Raw genomic sequence first — 20,055 nt, 5'->3', positions numbered from 1 at the left:
TGTGTTCAAGTTGCATAGTATGCCTCAAAAAATAGTCAGTGATGGAGATGTGAAGTTCATTGGCACATTTTGGCATACATTGTTTGATAGCATGGGTACCAAGTTGAGTCCTAGCACAACCTATCACCCAGAAACTGATGGGTCAAATTGAGAGGGTCAATAAGTGGCTTGAGACGACTTACTTGAGGAACTATTTCTATGAAACGCAACATGCATGGGATAATTGGTTGCATTTGGAAGAGTTCGCCTACAATAACACCTATCATAGTAGTATTGTAATGTCGCTTTGTAAGGCTATGTATGGCTACAAGGTGCATGTACGGATCGTAGAATTCAAGAAAGATAATGCAAATCTACATGTAAGGGAGGAAATGGAAAGAACGCAAACACTTTTGCAAACATGCAAAGAGAACATCAAGAAGTCTCAAGAGAAGATGAAGCATTATGAAGATGCACATCGCCGCTCTGCAGACCATTGGAATTCAAAGAAGGGGACTTTGTGTTCTTGACAACACCTAAGACTCGATATGGATCTCTCAAAGGTAGTACCAACACAAAACTTGCACACCATTAAATTGGGCCATACAAAGTATTGAGAAGGGTTCGTGAAGAAGTGGCTTATCAATTGATACTTCCATCTACTACAAGGATACATGCTGTCTTTCATGTATCACATATGAAGGTTTGTGTTAGGCTGGAGGTGCAAGTATTGGATGAGCTTCCACCCATGAGTGAATATAGCATGGTGGAGTACATTCCAGAGAAGGTGTTACGCAACCTTGTCAAAGGTTCTCCTTAAGATGAAGCAATATAGAAGAACACCTCTATGTTGGAGGGGATGGAACACCTTTTTGATATATCTAAGGTGGATTTTTGAGTCAAAACAGTGAAAAACAGCTTGTTGTAATTTACTATTTACGAGGCATAAGAGAGGCTTAAATGGATGCAATTGATATATACACTTCTTAGACATGATTAACAGTGAGTTGGGCAGCATTACACAAAGTTTTGGAGGTCTCAAAGGCTCAAATCATGCTCAAGATTTGTATAGTTTTGGCAAAGAAGTGTGAAGTTGTTCATTTTGATGCTTATGCAAACCATCCATACTATGGTTTTACTTTGTGCATGTTTTTAGGATGAAACATATTTGGGTGGGGATGGTTTGTAATGAAGAGGTGTGTGGATAGAAATTGTACATAGGAGGCCAAGGGCCAAGCATAAGTTGTATTAGGCCAAGGGGCCAAATGTAAGTGAGGGAGATAGGCTTATGGGCCAAAGGCCGGGCCAAAGGCCAAGTAGGGTGAACATTAATAAGTATGTGTGAAAAGGGGGCCATGGTATATAGACCAATATGAATTGTTAAATCACAATTAACTCATACTAAACAAGAATTAGAAGCTAACAAGATTTCATGAAAATATTGCCCTTCTCCGCTCATGGATGGTGCTCCTACCCCACACTATTGGGGTTAGCCCATAATCAGATTTGTGGAGGGCATGAATTTAATTTCAAGGCCCTCAGCAATGTACCCACTCACCTAGCATACATGTCAATTAGAGTGATGCATAAAGAAGAGACCTAGAGCATGATGGAAAACTAAAACACCCCTTACCTATACACAATCCTCTCTTAGCAAATAGTTGAATCCCTAGTTGCTTAGATGTATCACCCATGGGCTTCATATCTCTTACAATGTCAAGGAAGGCATCTTCTACATGGTTATCCCTTTCATCATTTAACTGCTCCACAAAACCTTCAAGTAGCAACAAGCCTCTCATATTAATGTCTCTAATAAGACCTCAAATAATACTTAGACTCTCTTCACACATGCAATGCCAATATGTCTCCTTCTTGAGATAGGTTTTCAATTTTGCGCAATCTCAAAACCTCCTCGAAAATTTCTAATGTAACCTTCATATTTCACATTAGTTTGAATCATCATGTGCAAAATGGTAGATTTCTTGCAACATCACAACAAACAAAAATGGACCATCGCATGTTGTTGGGAAAAAACATGACAAACATAACACAAACATAAGCACCACATGTTAACCCTCCAATCTCACCTATCAGGCTCAAGTCTAGACTGAGCAAGGGTGAGTATCTTGTCCCTCACTAGATAATTTTTCTTGTTCCAATCATATGCATAAGTGAATTGGAAAAATGCATCACCATTTTTGGTAGGGTTTGCAATCTGCAACAATTTGTATGTTTTGTCTTGAAAGACATTCTCCACCCCTCTAGCCTCTTTGATATGAGCATATGTGAACTCCTCGAGTGTCATACTTTCCCTATCCAACTTTGAAGTGGCCTTTTCAATGATTCAAAGAACTCTTCCTATGTAGGATGGAAATAAACATGAGTTGTAATAATGGAAGTGAAATGGAACCATGATCAAAACAATATCAATAAAGATTTTATCTTCCAAACTAGAGTAAGGACAATTAGCTAGTGCATTATACCATACAGTAGGGCCATGCCTATGCTCTAGAGACATCTCAACTTCAACCCAATGCCTATGATCTAGAGACATCTCAACTTCAACCCAATGCCTTTCCTCATCTATCAACTGCTCCAAAAAAGATTTCTTATATGCCAAACCGAACTTTTGAAAGAGGAACACCTCATGTGCAAATGAGGGTGCCACATGGGCACGAGTAATCCTATACCAAATGTTAAAATATGAATACTTGTGTATGTGACAAGCAATAAAAACTAAAGTGAGACTGAGGCACCTACTCATCATTAATGACTCTCAAAGCCAACAACAATTCACCCTGTATTCTTTTCTCCACATCGATGAAGTGGCAAACAACCTTCATGTACATTTGAGGTACATGCTCATAACCTATAAACCTAACTCATTATAAGGAGAAATAAAAGAGAATCAAATTATTAACTTAACTCATTCAATGTGAAAGCATTAACTTACATTCTTGTATGCATTGCATCCATGCTTTGAGTCTTTGATTGCTATCCCAAATATAAAACTTATGACCCTTGAGATCGTGCTAGTCTTCATTGACTACTTCTTCCTTTATGGCATCCTTGAATGGGATTTTTCCACCCTTTTTTATTTTAGCCAATCCATTCCAAGAATACCATCATAAATATCAAGGGGCCTCACATGGAAGTAGCAAATGGTTGGTTTACCATTGAGATCAAACTCTAGATCCCCTATGGTATGCTAAGAAATTACTTCCTTTGCCACACTAGCTAGCTCAATGACCATTTTTTGTGGATGGTTTTTGATTAAGAACTAATTGTCTGATGCAGTTTGGTGAAAGAAGTAAATGAGTACTTCCATAATCAATCAACAATTTAAAATGCGTACCATGATGGGATGTTGGTGTCTAGATCACTGAAAATTATGATTTTCACCTTGGTGCTCTATCCAGCATAAACCCAGGCTTTGGCCTCCTCTTCATCTTCAAGGGTTGCTACCTCATATTTGATCACAGCAACTCTTCCTCTTCGACGACCCTGTACTTGATATTTCAAGGGCCTTGAACTCTATTTCTTTCTTGACTTGGTTGTTGAATGGAAGCAATTCTTCCCCTAGATTAGTTTGTGGGTTCCTGGGAAAGTTTGGAGGAGGTAATTTTGAAAGGTTAAGAGGCTTGGGGAGATGAGGGAATTCAACAGAACATGACCTGGTTGATGGCAATCGTGTCACACTCCACTTTGCCATGCATATCATTCTATAGGGTCTATGGGCGAGGAAAGAGTGGTAGTGAATTTCAACCATTGATCTCGGTCGATTGAAGGGTGATCACTACAAGAGAATGAGAACATAGCTGCACACACTAGAGAGACATGGAAGTGAGAGAGGGGCCATGGGCGAATTTGCGATGTGGAGGGGTTTACTACACAGCTATATGCATGGCTATATGCACGGATATATGCATGGATATATGCGCATCTATATGTGTGTCTATACTGATATATGACCCTTGAGATCGTGCTAGTCTTCATTGACTATTTCTTCCTTTATGGCATCCCTGAATGAGATTTTTCCACCCTTTTTTATTTTAACCAATCCATTTGAATACCATCATAAATATCAAGGGGCATCACACGCAAGTAGTAGCTGGTTGGTTTACCATTGAGATAAAACTCTAGATCCCCTATGGTATGCTGGGAAATTACTTCCTTGCCACTAGCTAGCTCAATGACCATTTTTGTGGATGGTTTTTGATTAAGAACTAATTGTCTCATGCAGTTTGGTGAAAGAAGTAAATGAGTACTTCTAGAATCAATCAACAATTTAAAATGCTTACCCATGATGGGATGTTGGTGTCTAGATCACTAAAAATTACGATTTTCACCTTCGTGCTCTACCCAGGCTCTGGCCTCCTCTTCATCTTCAAGGGTTGCTACCTCATATTTGATCATAGCAACTCTTCCTCTTCGACGACCCTATCCTTGATATTTCAAGGGCCTTGAACTCTATTTCTTACTTGACTCGGTTGTTGAATGGAAGAAATTCTTCCCCTAGATTAGTTTGTGGGTTCCTAGGATAGTTTGGAGGAGGTAATTTTGAAAGGTTAAGAGGCTTGGGGAGATGAGGAAATTCAACACAACATGACCTGGTTGATGGCAATCGTGGCACACTCCACTTTGCCATGCATATCATTCTATAGGGTCTATGGGGCGAGGAAAGAGTGGTAGTGAATTTCAACCATTGATCTCGGTCGATTGAAGGGTGATCACTACAAGAGAATGAGAACATAGCCGCACAAACTAGAGAGACATGGAAGTGAGAGAGGGGCCATGGGCGAATTTGCAATCTGGAGGGGTTTACGTGGCTATTTACATAGCTATATGCGTGGCTATATGCACGGATATATGCACGGATATATGCGCGTCTATAAGCGTGTCTATACTGATATACGACCCTTAAGATCGTGCTAGTTTTCATTGACTACTTCTTTCTTTATGGCATCCTTGAATGAGATTTTTCCACCCTTTTTTATTTTAACCAATCCATTCCAAGAATACCATCATAAATATCAAGGGGCATCACATGCAAGTAGCAGTTGGTTGGTTTACCATTGAGATCAAACTCTAGATCCCCTATGGTATGCTGGAAATTACTTCCCTGCCACCACTAGCTAGCTCAACGACCATTTTTGTGGATGGTTTTTGATTAAGACTTAATTGTCTGATGCAGTTTGGTGTGAAAGAAGTAAATGAGTACTTCTAGAATCAATCAACAATTTAAAATGCTTGCCATGATGGGATGTTGGTGTCTAGATCACTGAAAATCATGATTTTCACCCTGGTGCTCTATCTAGCATAAACCGAGGCTCTAGCCTACTCTTCATCTTTAAGGGTTGCTACCTCATATTTGATCATAGCAACTCTTCCTCTTCGACGACCCTGTCCTTGATATTTCAAGGGCCTTGAACTCTATTTCTTACTTGACTCGGTTGTTGAATGGAAGAAATTCTTTCGCTAGATTAGTTTTTGGGTTCCTGGGAAAGTTTGGAGGAGGTAATTTTGAAAGGTTCAGAGGCTTGGGGAGATGAGGGAATTCAGCACAACATGATGTGGTTGATGGCAATCATGGCACACTCCACTTTGCCATGCATATCATTCTATAGGGTCTATGGGCGAGGAAAGAGTGGTAGTGAATTTCAACCATTGATCTCGGTCGATTGAAGGGTGATCACTACAATGAGAACATAGCCGCACAAACTAGAGAGAGATGGAAGTGAGAGAGGGGCCATGGGAAAATTTGCAATCTGGAGAGGTTTTCGCGGCTATTTACGTAACTATATGCATGGCTATATGCACGGATATACACGCATCTATAAGTGCATCTATACTGATATACGACCCTTGAGATTGTGCTAGTCTTGATTGACTACTTCTTCCTTTATGGCATCCTTGAATGAGATTTTTCCACCCTTTTTTATTTTAGCCAATCCATTCCAAGAATACCATCATAAATATCAAGGGGCATCACATGGAAGTAGCAGTTGGTTGGTTTACCACATTGAGATCAAACTCTAGATCCCCTATGGTATGCTGGGAAATTACTTCCTTGCCCCACTAACTAGCTCAATGACCATTTTTGTGGATGGTTTTTGATTAAGACCTAAGTGTCGGATGCAGTTTGGTGAAAGAAGTAAATGGGTACTTCTACAATTAATCAACAATTTAAAATGCTTACCATGATGGGATGTTGGTGTATAGACACTGAAAATTATGATTTTCACCTTGGTGCTTTGTCCAGCATAAGCCTAGGCTCTAGCCTCCTCTTCATCTTCAAGGGTTGCTACCTCATATTTAATCATAGCAACTCTTCCTCTTCCACGACCCTGTCCTTGATATTTCAAGGGACTTGAACTCTATTTCTTACTTGAATCGGTTGTTGAATGGAAGTAGTTCTGTCGCTAGATTAGTTTGTGGGTTCTTGGGAAAGTTTGGAGGAGGTAATATTTTTGAAAGGTTAAGAGGCTTGGGGAGATGAGGGAATTCAGCACAACATGACGTGGTTGATGGCAATCGTGGCACACTCCACTTTGCCATGCATATCATTCTATAAGGTCTATGGGCGAGGAAAGAGTGGTAGTGAATTTTGACCACTGATCTCGGTCGATTGAAGGGTGAATTCCATAGGGTCACCTTGAATTGGATGACTCGTGGTAAGGTCTCTTCCTATAAAGGTTTAGCTCAAAAAACTTCATCCTCAAGGCTGGTCGGCTACATGGATTCTAGCCGATGGTGGTTGGGCGAGGGTTTAAGCATTGCACAAATCGGCTAATGGATTGAGCCAAGGTCATAGTTAGAGCATACTTCTTTGAATCTAACAAAGTGGGAGTAGTAAGCATCCATTGATGAATTCTTTTAGGTCAAGCTATAGAACTCATTCATCTTCATGGTTTTAAAGTCTAAGGGAAGTACCTTTCCTTAATAACTCCCTTGTTTTGTTCCCAAGAGAGAGTGTTTTCTTGACACCCTTTTCTCTACACATGACTCCTTCCACCATAGCTTAGCATCACCAATTAGTGGAACGGCCCAACATAGATTAGTTGGCTTTATTAATACCAACAAGAGAGAAATAGTTAGTCATGGAATCTATCCATGCCTCTACACCTTTACCACATCTTTTCCTTCTCCTGAGAAGGAAGAGAGTTGCATCTGCTTAAGCACAAATTTCCTTTCAGCTTCTTCATCATGTTGGCGTGAAAAGAGAGAAAACACTTTAATACCAAACTTGGGGAAAAATAAAGAGGTCAAAAAGATATTTTTTTATGTTTTATTACATTTTGTGATGAAGGTTGCGTGTTGATTTACAATACTTTCGCAAAGGTTATTTAACCCTATGACAAACTTGGGAGGCTGTTTTGTAAGATCCAAGGCATAGATTTTGGTGGAATTAGAGATTCTTGAAAATCCCAGATGAAACCTACTAGAGATCCCTTAAAATAACGAGTGAAACCCACCACAACAATGAATCCTATGCTTGGGGATGAAGTGAGTGATCTGATTACATGTGTAACATGAGTCTCCATTTTCATCAATGACACTTTGATCTGGGAAAAGAGTCCCATAGAATAAGAAGTATTTTAGTACCATAAGCTTCTCTAAAATCTGAAGGATGAATAGCTTGGCATCTATAAACTTGTTCAACTCTACTAGCAACAAATATATATTCACGAGAAGAGGGAAACGATAGAAACTTCATCCTTGATACTGGCGGTCGATAGAAGTCTAAAAAGTGACTTGCCCAAGATCTTCATTCATCAATTGGTTTGACTACTAACTAGTCGAAGGTTAATTTGAGTATTTCTACTGTTCAATCAATACTCATATGACATCATACCTCTAATACAAATGTCACATATTAATTCTCTCTGTACTCTTAACATGGCTCTGATACAACCTGTAAGATACCTCCTATACCCTTCCTTCCTTCAAGGTAAAGAGGGATGTCACTACCAAACTTTCTATGAAGATCGCCTAATCGGGAGCTAATTATTGACTATCCGATATACGAATATATTCATGATCTTGGGGGTATGACCTATATTATCTATATTTTTTTCTTTGGAAAGTTTTTGACTAGTTCGGTCCACCCTATGGCCCACTTTTCAGATTCAGGATACGATCAATGAGGTTTTTAATTACTAAGCACATTATTGGTACATATGCATCACATAACGAAATTCCTTAATTTAATTTCCTTCATGGGTTCCTTTATCCCTTAATGCCAACAAATCATTTTAAAAATGATACATATATAATCATAAGCTTCAATTACAATACAATCTGGAAAACATCCCTTGGAGCACCAAGTTACATATACAAACTAGGCATTGCAACCGTTGTGGTAATAAATTATCACATATTAGTAAGCTGAAATGTCCCCTCACTCACCTATACTAACATGAAACCTATCAAGCTCGGGTTTGCAATCTTCGAAGGAGCCCTCACCCTGCTTTGTGGTGGGTTAACCATTATAAGAAGTTGCCCCAACCCCATAAATACTCAAGATTTTTTTACCCTGGGTAGGGAATTGCCCACTTGCCCAAGAATGATCACTTTGAAATGGTCACCCCTAAGAAAAACACGTCCCTTAGTTTATTTTCAAAAACTTTAGAATATACTATTGGCCTTGTCCTAATCATATATCCACATTTCGCGTAACAATCCATGCAACAAAAATTCTCACATAAGAGAGATAACCTCTTCTATTTTCTTAAAGAAAAATTATCTAGTTAGATACATTGGACAATCCCTTTTCTTAATCAAGAACTTCTAGGGTTGGTCCCATTTACACGCTGAGGTGGAGGTGCAATATTTGTGATTATGGGGATGTGAGCTGGTCCTCCACTTCCTTGGGAGACATTTGGAGCTACTGCTATTCAGTTGTATCCTCATCACAGTCAACTACCATTGGACACCCATGTCCTCTACATTGTGCATGTCCTTCACAAGCCATTATTCTTTATTGTGGTTGAGCCTTTGCTTATTACCGAGAAGTAACTCAGATGGCTTGGGAGTTGAGTGGAGATCCTCTCTTACGTAGAATATATTGAGAAACTCTTGGAGATAGAACCTCTAATCTCTCAGTTTACTCTTCAACCTCTAGGTTTTAAATATAGTTCATATCAAGTTGTAGTTATTTTCTTTATCCTAGCAGTGAAAAATGGAAGAAACGATGAAAGAAATTGATTGATTGAGAGAGAGAGAGAGAGGGGGGGAAAGGGAAAGGGAGAGCGAGAGCGAGAGAGGGACTAAAGACTGAGAGAGAGTGTGAAGGAGACTAAGATAGAGAATCTCGGAGGGAGAAGTCCATGAGTGGGTGAGGGAATTAGCAATGGAGGGGGAGTGTGCAGGAGACTAAGATAGAGAATCTCGGAGCGAGAATTCCATGAGTGGGTGAGGGAATTAGCAATGGAGGGGGAGTGTGCAGGAGACTAAGATAGAGAATCTCGGAGCGAGAATTCCATGAGTGGGTGAGGGAATTAGCGATGGAGGGGGAGTATGTGAGTGGTGAGGGCGTTCACTAGCAACGGAGTATAAGACCAGTGGTAAGGGGGGCTGAGAGAGATGGGGTGAGTAGTAGCGAGAGTGCTGAGGGCGTTCACTAGCAACGGAGTATAAGACCAGTGGTAAGGGGGGCTGAGAGAGATGGGGTGAGTAGTAGCGAGGGGCTACGCATGAGCGAAGCATAGAGAGTGAGGTTGTTGGTTGCTAGCAAGAATGAGTGGTGAGGGGGGGAAGCTAGAAAAAGGTGGCGAGGGGGTTGGCTGGCACGAATGAGTAGTGAGGGGGGATATACGGTAGCAAAAGATGACAAGGCAAGGGGGTTGGATGGCACGAATGAGTGGCGTGCGCTAGCAGATGAAGGTGGCAAGGGGGTGGGTGTGAGTAGAGGGAGTGAGGGGGCTGGTTGGACGTGGCGAGTGAGTGGGGAGGGCTATTAGGGACGAAATGGAGGGAGTGAGGCTGAGCCGTACGTGCCACCAGCCATAGTGGGGCTGGGTGACACTTTATAGGAGTACAAGGGAAGGGGGGGGGCGGGGGGTATGAAACAGTGTGTATGAGGAGGAGTCGTCAACGCCAACACAGAGGAAGAAGATGTGGCCGAATAGCATGGCTGGCCGATGCGGACGAAAAAAAATAAGGCACGCATTCACCGCCGGCAGCATGGCCGGTGGAATGAAACGACAAAGAACGTTTACGTTCCAGATCATCTAGCGACGAGTAGAGGACAAAAGGCAAAGGGAGGGGGAAAAAAAAGAAAAAGAAAAGACAGGATTTTTTAACGAAGCATATATATATAAATATATAAACTTAGGAAATTGTTTTTACTAGCACAAAAAATAGAGGTGAAAGAAGTCACTATCATTCTAGAGAATATGATTCAGAAGTAATAATTTATATCCAACAATGAAGTTAAGATAAATCTATGCTAGTTTGCCTCCAATATTTGGAAAAGATATCATGAAGGTTATTATGAATACTAAATTCCTCATTATGAATAATAATCCCCTCATTATGATAATTATTTTTATATGTGATAGTACTAGAAACATGAAACGCATGTATTGACAAAACAAATTGACTACTTACAAATACAACAAAGATAGGAAAATAATTTGAGATACACTAATGATTTTTAGATATGCTTGTGATATGCCAAGTACATGTTTTGTACCTTAGTCGATGAACCTTGGATATCATAATGCTACATGTATTTGTAGACATTTCTCCTCATAATATGTCGATATGTATTTATAGGCCTTCATCCTCATTATGTCTTCTTTCTTTTGTGTATAGCTTTCTGATGAATGAAAACCTCATGTCTTTACATCTCAAAAATCTTGTGAGACTTAAATCAAAGCTTCAAGTTGAAATCAATAAGATAAAAGAGAGAAAAGTGAGTACGTAACACTTTATTATTTAAAATACTATAAAATAAGATTCCCACTATGCAAAACTTTACAAAATATCTTATGTTTTATACCATTTGAATGCAAATGGTATAAAATTTAAGCTCAAGTTCTATGCAAGAAGGTGTACTTATCAACATCTTTCTAATGTATGATGTTGACTTATTTCATGTTTTTTTAATAATATTTCAATATTTTTATATTTCACAAAGGCAATAGTTTTTTACACAAGTATGTGAGAAAAATCAATATAATTTTATTAGGCCCCTAAAGATGTGGAATTATTTTTTAAAAATGTTAAATCTCTTAGCATTATGCTCTCACATGCACATGTGAATGTACTCATGTGCATGCATCCACAAGCATGTGTGGATGCTAACACTTACAATTTTATATGCTTGTGAACACACATACATGCACATGCACATGTGTAGCCATACTTGTAAAGCAAGATCGTATGGAGCTTTAGCATATTATGTAGTTTTCAGAATTCACTTTAGTGTTAGCACTAGGATTGAGAATCTATTCTATTCAAACATGGCATATTCTTATGAAGGGTACTTAAATAATGAAGAAGTTTAAAAATGAGTACATGGTGATAAGTAGTAAGGATTGTTTTTTTATAAACATCCATTATATATAATAAATGCTTGGAGAAGGCTAATTACTTGTACATGCGAACATATTATTGATCAATTTTTCTTTTCGTATGTAACTTCCCATGAACAATAGAGCCATAAATATTACTCAACCTCAATTAAAGAGAGTGTTCATAGAATTCTTCCTAGTTATCCAAAAAACACACTATGAACCAAAAGATAAATAACACCATGTACAATGTCTAAATTTCTTACCCAATGTGAGTCACAAAAGTCAATCTTTTGCAAAGGAGATAGCTTCATTTAGCTTTATCTATAATATAGTTATGTTCTTCACAAGGTAATATTGAGACCTCGTTTTCTCCTTTGACTCAGTCTAGACCTTGAAAATTTGCAAGGTTCATTCTTGATGGCTAGAGTTTTCCCTCCTTCCATAAGCTTGGCAAGATACAGTTAGCAAGATCCACATGATTCATCTCCAAAGTCCATTTCGTTTTAAAATGGTGTGACAAGGATATCCATAGTACCACTAGGTTATGGCCCATGGTGATTTACTTGTTGTATGATAAAGGGAAACCTCTCTATTTGATGTGGTATCTCTTCAAATATCACATCCTAGCTTAGACCAATATTCTTTTGGTAAGAATTTAAAAGGTAATAACCATTTGGACTTCATACTACTTCCTAAGAATATGCATAATTTATGATCATATATAAATTAATATTCTCAAAATTTTGAAATGCACAAACTATTCACACCACCCAAAGTTTTTCAAGTGTGTAATGTTCACCCAAGTAGTAGTGTTATTTGGAGTCATTCTTTTGATCTCCTTTACTCTCTTGATAACAAATTTGTAGACAACAATTTTCACTCTCTTAGTATAAAAGAAATAATCAAGATCTCTTTCATTAAACCATACTTCTAGTATAAATAATCTATCAAATCTTTTTTCCATTAAGTATATTACTTATACAATTTCATAGGTTGCATGGTTTCTTATTTGTAATTTTTCTTTATTGCAAATTATAGACTAGAAAAAGCTACTAGTTTTACAAAAAACATATAGATTCAATACACATGAATTATCATAATCCTCCTCCTCCTTCTCTTCTCAATATCTTGAAAAAAAATGTATTCATTTTTATCATATCTAGCCATTGTTTACATTTTTAAAACTTAATGAGAATGCAAACTAAGAAAGTATAATAATACCATGCTATTTAGTGTTTAGTGTTTACACCTAATCAAAATTATATAAATTACTTAGGCTTTTGCCTATGATATAGGTGATGTTATACTTATGAGTACTTTGGATGTTTATTTCAAAAAAAATGTGACAGAGGGTTGCTCACCTTATGAGGAGAGATTTTCTCACCTTATGTGAAAATATCCTCTAAAAATAAAAAGTTCAAATATTAGGTGAGATAAAACATAAACTTACAATGCCCTACTTATTAGTAAAGAAAAGGAGAAATCATTACATATGTGTTGCATGCTTGTGGAGAGAAGAGAGAGGAAAATCGAATTATCTCTTAGAGGAGGGAGATGAGTTTGAGGGAGATGAGGGGTTTGCCAAGGAGGGATATGAAAAGAGGCAGATGAGCATTGAGGGAGACAAGGTGAGGGTTTTCCAAGGAGAGATATGAGAAGAGGGAGATAATAGATGCACGTGAGGGTTGCCAATAGAGGGATATGGAGGTGCCAAGAAATGAAATTTTAACTACATGAAGTGCTAGCTACATTGTAACGTATGGTAACATGAGATTCTTATCTCTAGTAATGGTGCTATGGGAGATTTTTTTTTCGTGTATGCATAAAGGGCTCTATGAATAAAGAGGCCTCTCTGCATAGAGATATTATGTATAAGAGGGCTCTCTGCATAGAGATATTATGTATAAGAGGCCTATATACATGCATATTATGTATAAGAGGCCTATATACATGCATATTAGAGCATACACATGGGTATGCTCTAATATGCATGAATATCAGAGCATACACATAGATCTAATATGCATACATACATATGTATGCTCTATGAATGCATAATAGAGCATGCAAAGCTCTAGCATGCATAGAGCTATGCTTTATGCATGCATAGAGAATACATATGTTCTATGTATGCATATTGGAGCTATGCATGCATAGAGAATACATATGTTCCATGCATGCATATTAGAGCCATGCATGCTCTATGTGTGCTCTAATATGCACGCATGTATATGCATGCTTTATGCATGCTCTATGTATGCTTTAATATGCATACATACAACATGAAAAGTGATCCAATTAATATGCATGCTTAGAGAATGCATAAGAGGCTTCTATGCCTATGCACTGACTCTAGTCTATGATTATATGTCTTCAGCTATGCCTATGCATTGACTCTAGTCTATGATTATAGGTCTTCTTTGTTTTGGTCTCAACACCCTAGCCTTCCTATTGAGGTAAGCTGTAAACCTTAAACCCTTTCTGTTAATGGTACACATTGGGATGTATGCATATTAGAGCTCTATATGCTCTATGTATGCTCTATATGTATGCATATTAGAGCTCTATATGCTCTATATGTATGCATATTGGAGCTATGCATGCTCTATATGCATGTTTATTAGAAGCTTACATTAACATGCTCTATATGCATGTTTATTAGAAGCTTACATTAACATTTCTTTTTTTCCGAATGCATATTAGGAGCTTTACATTAACATTCTTTTTTTTGTGATCTTAGTTTACCAAGAAAAAACAACCATGCTAGCTAAGTACCTAAGTACATACATATGCCCATCTCATAAGGGAGCAATCATATTCTCCCGTAGTAGCTAGAAGCTCATATGAGTTTTAAGTTTTTATGTTTATGCATGGGTAGATGGTAAAAAACTTGCAATGATATGGTGTCACGGTCTAGGATGAATTGTCAAATATGCATAAACTATGCATTTGAGTTTTAAGTATTTATGTTTATGCATTGACATTGGATAGACGGCAAACAACTTGTAGTGCAATATTACGCATGAAGGAGGAGTAGATACCCCAGCAGTCTGTGAGCAATGTTAACTCTTACCCTCTAGCTTGAATCATGAAGGAGATGAAAGGCAAGAGGCTATGTGAAAATTGAGGTTTCATGCAAAGAGAGGGAAGTGCAGTTTTTGTGGTCCAATACCCAAATTTCAACTGGTAATTACTCATCACTCGGGTATTGGTTTCTAAAATTGATCATATGGCTAGGAAGCTCTTTAAATGATCTTTCCACTCATGTAACTAATTTCTTTATCCTTTACTTCATTGATGATCAGAATTTCTCCCAAAGTTGCTAACTTTTAGCAGTTTTATATTCTTGTAGTAAAATGCTCATAACTTTTCGCTCGGTTGCCCATTTTCGAAAGTTTTTATATAGACGCAAAGCTCTCTTCAAGCTCTACGTACTTATGTAATCCTCTTTTGTACAGTCTAGATGGATTTAAAATTGTAATTCTTTGTGTATCTCTATTTTTATAGACTTTTGGCTATTATTTCTTCTTAATAATAATTAATTCCTCTTAATCTCTTATCAAAAAGCAAATCCCATGTATCTTATCCTCTTGTAAGTGATTGCTATATTCTTTTACTTTAAGATGTTCTGTCCAAATTGCCCAATTCGAACGGATGAACCTTACCAACATTCCCCGTAGGTTTTCGTTCACATAATCCTGAGTTGGAAGATTTTCTTCAAACAAAGAATTGCCTCTTGTTTGGAGCTACAAGACTGATAGAAATTCTTGCTTTTCTTGAGCCTTTCATCTTTCCTTCCATGAATTATGATCTCACCTTTGATGTATTTATCCTTATCTTAACCTAGGGGAGAGAAAGGGAGGTGAGGAGACTGTGAGGTTTCATACAAGTGTGTTTTGATTCTAAGAAGTGACCGAAGTCAAAACCCCAACTTTGTGTCACACTAGAATAAACATTACTTAATAGTTGTTGATTTATGTACAAGACCAAACATCTTAGTATTGATACATACCATATTTATAACTTTCTATAATATTGCATTCCAATATGTATAGTTATTTTTATCATCTCATCTAGTAAAAGACCAAACATCCTAGTATTGTTACTATACTATATAGTATATTTAGAAATTGTTATAATATTTCTTTTCCAGCATGTGTTTATGGGTGCACGCACACATATGTGTGTGTGCATATATGCTATATAGTATGCTATACTATATAGTATATTTAGAACTTGTTATAATATTGCTTTCCAGTATGTATTTATGGGTGCATGCACACACATTTGTGTGTGCATATATGCCCATGCACAAGTGTGTGTGTGTGTGTGTGTGTGTGTGTGTACGTGTGAGCATAATACTAAGAAGATTTGACTTTTATTCTAGTATTCATTTTTTTTAATGCCACATCACTGGGATCCCAATAAAAAATATTTCATTGTTTCGTATACTTGTGTAAAGAGCTCTAGTAACTATATGAAACATGTAAATATCAACATATTATTGAAAGAAACAAAGTAGGTCAATGTATATTAGAAAGATAAGAAATGTATCTTCTTGCAAAGATCTTGACCTTGAACTTCTTCCACCATTTTCATCTAAATGGTATTAAACATAAGAGAGTTTGTAGTTTATGGCACACCTTATAGTATAGTTTTTTAAAACAATAAAGTGCTTTCAACATAATTTGAATATACTCACTTTTGCTCTTTTTATCTTACTGATTACAACTTGAAGCTTTGATTGAAGTATCCCAAGGTCTTTGAGATGTAAAGATGTGAGGCCTTCACCCATCAAAAATGCTGTAAAATAGGAAAGAAGAATTATTAAGGAGAAATGCCCACACATACATAAAGCCTCTATTTTCTTGAAGTCCAACTTTGTGATGGCACATAAAATGTAGTTGACATATCAAGTATATCTCAAAACATAACATTATGTAGTTGACATATCAAGTATATCTCAAAGCATATTCCTATATCTCAAAGCATATTCCTAAATCTCAAAGCATATTCCTACCTTTTAAGTTGTGAATGTGTGCTTAACAAAAGATTATAAACAATAAGAAAGAGGGTTTGAATGGCATCAAGCCATAAAAGATAATCGCCATTATTCTATTATGGCATCAAGCCATAAAAGATAACCGCCGTTATTCTTTTATGGGATGAAGCCTAAAAGAGGCTTTTTATGGCATCAAGCCAAAAAAAATATAACCACCATTATTCTTTATGAGAAGGTAATATTTAAATAAAACATTAACAGAACATACTTTTATATGTATTACTCAATGACCACATGAAATAAGAAATAGAGTACATGCTGAAGAAACATCACACATGTGAAGATGTTCCATTTTTGATATTTTATCAAGCATTGAATATAATTGATCCAGAAAAGGTTATAAAAGAGAACAACTTAGGCTTGAATGGCATTGATCCATAAGATGGGCATTGTTATTCTTTTTGAGAATGTAATATTGAGGCTTGACTAACATTGATCCATAAGATAGCCATTGTTATTCTTTTTGAGGAGGTAATAGTCAATCAGATGTTTTGACCCTTACTTATGGATAATAAATAAGTAAGGTAACATTGTAGTTTATAATACTCAATCAGGTGTTGTTACCCTTATTCATGGATAGGAGGTAAGTAAGGTTATTCATATTTTTCATCTTTTCTAGACCTATCAATAAAGAAGATAATGTGAGAATAGATGGAGCTTAAGTTAAAAAACTTGATAAATTTCTAATACTCGAATTGGCAGGTTCCATTTCTATTGAATTAGGAGGTTCTAAAGTGATTTGAAATAATTAGAAATGTATAGTGAATTTTCTATTGAGATGGAAAAAACAAAAATTAATCGGAATTATTTAGCGTATCATAACTAGAAACAAAATTCAAAGTATATCATCTTGTCACCCCCTCGCCAACCTCTCCCTCTTCAACTTTCTCGCTCTCTCTCAGGCATCTATCAACTCCCCTCTTCCCGCTCTCTCTCTTGATCTCCCCCTCTCCTGGCTCTCTCCCTCACTTTGTCCCTCTCACCCCACTTCTCTTATTTTCTCAACCCTCTCTCACTTTCCTTCCTTTCTCTCTGGTGGACTGGCCCTCTATCTCCCTCTCTCACTATTTCCCTCACAGTTTGTCTCTCGCACTCTCTCTCTCTCACACACACACACATGCATGTCTTACAAGCTTGAAGCTATGAGAGTGACGTTCTTGACTGGGAAAAATCGAAATAAAGAAGACCTTTTGGAGATATAGTAGTGTTTCTTTGCACCTCAACTCCCATCTCACTATGTTTCTCCTTCTCCACAGTCAAACATAATAGTAAGATGTGAATGCACTCATGGCTTTCCACACTGCCTGGTCTTCAAATCCTTCATCATGGGGGGACATGGCAACAGAACCTTGCAAGAGCCCATGTCTTGGGATAATGTGTCATGTCAAGGGCACACAAGTCCAATTGCTCTCATCAATCAGAAAGTAATGGGAATCCTTCCTCATAGGAGAAGTGTCAAATCTAAGAGACTTGGATCTGTAAAAAAATCCAAAGCTAGGTGGGACACTACCAAAAGAGATAGACAAATTCACAAACCTTAAACCTCAAGATTGTGAGATCACTAAGAGGAGGAGAACTGATATTGTCAATTCAAGTACAAGGTGGGGTGATGTGAAAGGACAAGGGAAAAGATAGACCATGCCAAGGAAACATATGAGTGAAAATGAATATTGTAAGCAATTATTACGTGCATCCAGGTTAGCTCTCTTTATTTTTTCTACTATATGGACTCAGCTTTGCAAGTAAGTCCAATCTTAACTCAAAACCTTTTCATAATTATTTGACTACTTGGAGAATAGTTTAAACTGATTTTGTATTTGAAAGTAAGATGAGTTGATACAAAATGAGATGATCACCCTAGTTAAACCATCCTAAGTTATGACCAAAATTGGAATAATGGGGTTCATAGTTGGTCTACCACAGGACATGACTTGATTCCTCCTAGGAGTTAATTTGTACCTAACCCTATCATGTGATTTCCCAAGACCTCCTATGATTTGGCTTGGCAATGCCATTGTTCTATTAAGTACTAGGACAAGATCTGAATTGTTGGCTAGTAAGCAAAATTATGAGCAGTGATAGGACTTCCAGAAAGGTGAATGGCACTTATATGGGATTATCTATTTTGGTTTTATAAAGATGTTGACAAACACGGTCTCAAAGTGTGAATGATGTTGACGATGAATTTGTGAATAAGGGAACTCCCCCTAAGGAAACCATTCCGAAAAAATTGGTTTGGGGAAACCATTTTGATGTAATACATTTAGTGATTAGTCTGGGGCAACTAGGTACTCCTCACTTGGGGAAACCATTCTCATGTAATATGTTTAGTGATATGTCTGGGGAAACTAAGTACTCCTCACTTAGGGCAACCGACTCTAGAAATACTTGGAATAAACGTCAGGGCAGTTGCCATCGTTGTAACCCACCACGAGAGGCGAAGCAAGGGTTCTTTCTAGTAGTTACAAGCCTGAGCTCAAAAGGTCCTCCATAGTAAGAAGACGATGAAGGGGACACTTCTTGTTATACTATGCAAGTGACTTTTTGTCACGATGTTTGTCAGCTCTAGTCAGAGTAATTGTCGAATGAAAGGCCTGGGCAAAATACTTCTTGGACCATTACCAACCAATGTCAACAAACTAGAATGGAATTTTTACTATCCTAAGAGGTAATTAGAAAAACAACCCAAGACTAATTTTCACTTGACATTGTGAGGGCTCTGGATGATGACCTCTATAACAACACCAGATACCACACAAGAGTGAGATTGCAAGAAATGGGGGATCACAAATCACCTACTCAAGAAGCACTTAACAAGTCAAGTGTTACCCTCTGAACCCTGCTGAATAAAAAAAGGCCCAAACAAACTTTTGTTACCTCTTTGGAGAAATGGATGTAATACCTTGCTCTTTCTCTAGACCCATATACTTTTATCCACCCTAAAACAACTCAGCAAAAAACCCCATGATGATAGCCTACACCTTGACCACCTTTTGATTCTATATCAACCTCCCTACTCAAATCCAAACCTGTCTTGCTTCCCACTCCTCTTAATAACAAATATACCCTATCTTTCTTCCCACTCCTCTTAAAAACAAATCTGCCCTAGGTTGGCTCCCCTCGTCACAGTCCAAAGTAACCTATCCCTTGTATCCCTTAGGGTACCTAGATCCAAAACACAAAACAAACCCCAAGCATATAGAGCTAACCTTCAGAGGTGCTTGATCCAGCGAATCACTCTTCCTTGATCTCCCAAAATCTATAGTTCCACTCCACCCTCTAGCTTCAAAACAACCTAGACTAAACGTTCCCCAGTTGGACAAACTCTACTTCTATACAGTACCTCAATTCAGGTCTGAAATTCTAAGTTCCTCAGGTTATTTTGATCCAAGTTGTAGATCATCCAGCAGTTTTTTGTATCTCTTACCTGACTTTGTCCAACTAAAACATGGAACTCTTAAACTTAAAAAACTATGTTCACAGATGAACCTC

The 20,055-nt window shown here is 37.6% G+C and overlaps 1 long non-coding RNA gene across 8 annotated transcripts in view; it reads right to left on the bottom strand.

Moving 5' to 3' along the window:
- LOC147636786 (uncharacterized) overlaps positions 1–20,055 on the bottom strand; it is a 101,025-nt gene that overhangs the window by 44,283 nt on the left and 36,687 nt on the right. For 4 of the 8 annotated variants that reach the window (XR_015266227.1, XR_015266225.1, XR_015266223.1 and 1 more), the window contains exon 1: positions 10,676–11,312. The exons of 3 other annotated variants lie outside the window; for them this stretch is intronic. This is a non-coding gene — a long non-coding RNA (uncharacterized LOC147636786). Of the gene's footprint in view, positions 1–10,586; positions 11,313–20,055 lie in introns of those variants that run through there. One more of the 8 variants, XR_015266222.1, reaches the window with a different exon arrangement.

Source organism: Cibotium barometz, chromosome 7 (genome assembly GCF_041138505.1).
Source record: "Cibotium barometz isolate CiBa-2024 chromosome 7, ASM4113850v1, whole genome shotgun sequence".
In the NCBI taxonomy this organism is placed as follows: Eukaryota; Viridiplantae; Streptophyta; class Polypodiopsida; order Cyatheales; family Cibotiaceae; genus Cibotium; species Cibotium barometz.
This window is presented reverse-complemented; position numbering and strand designations above follow the sequence as displayed.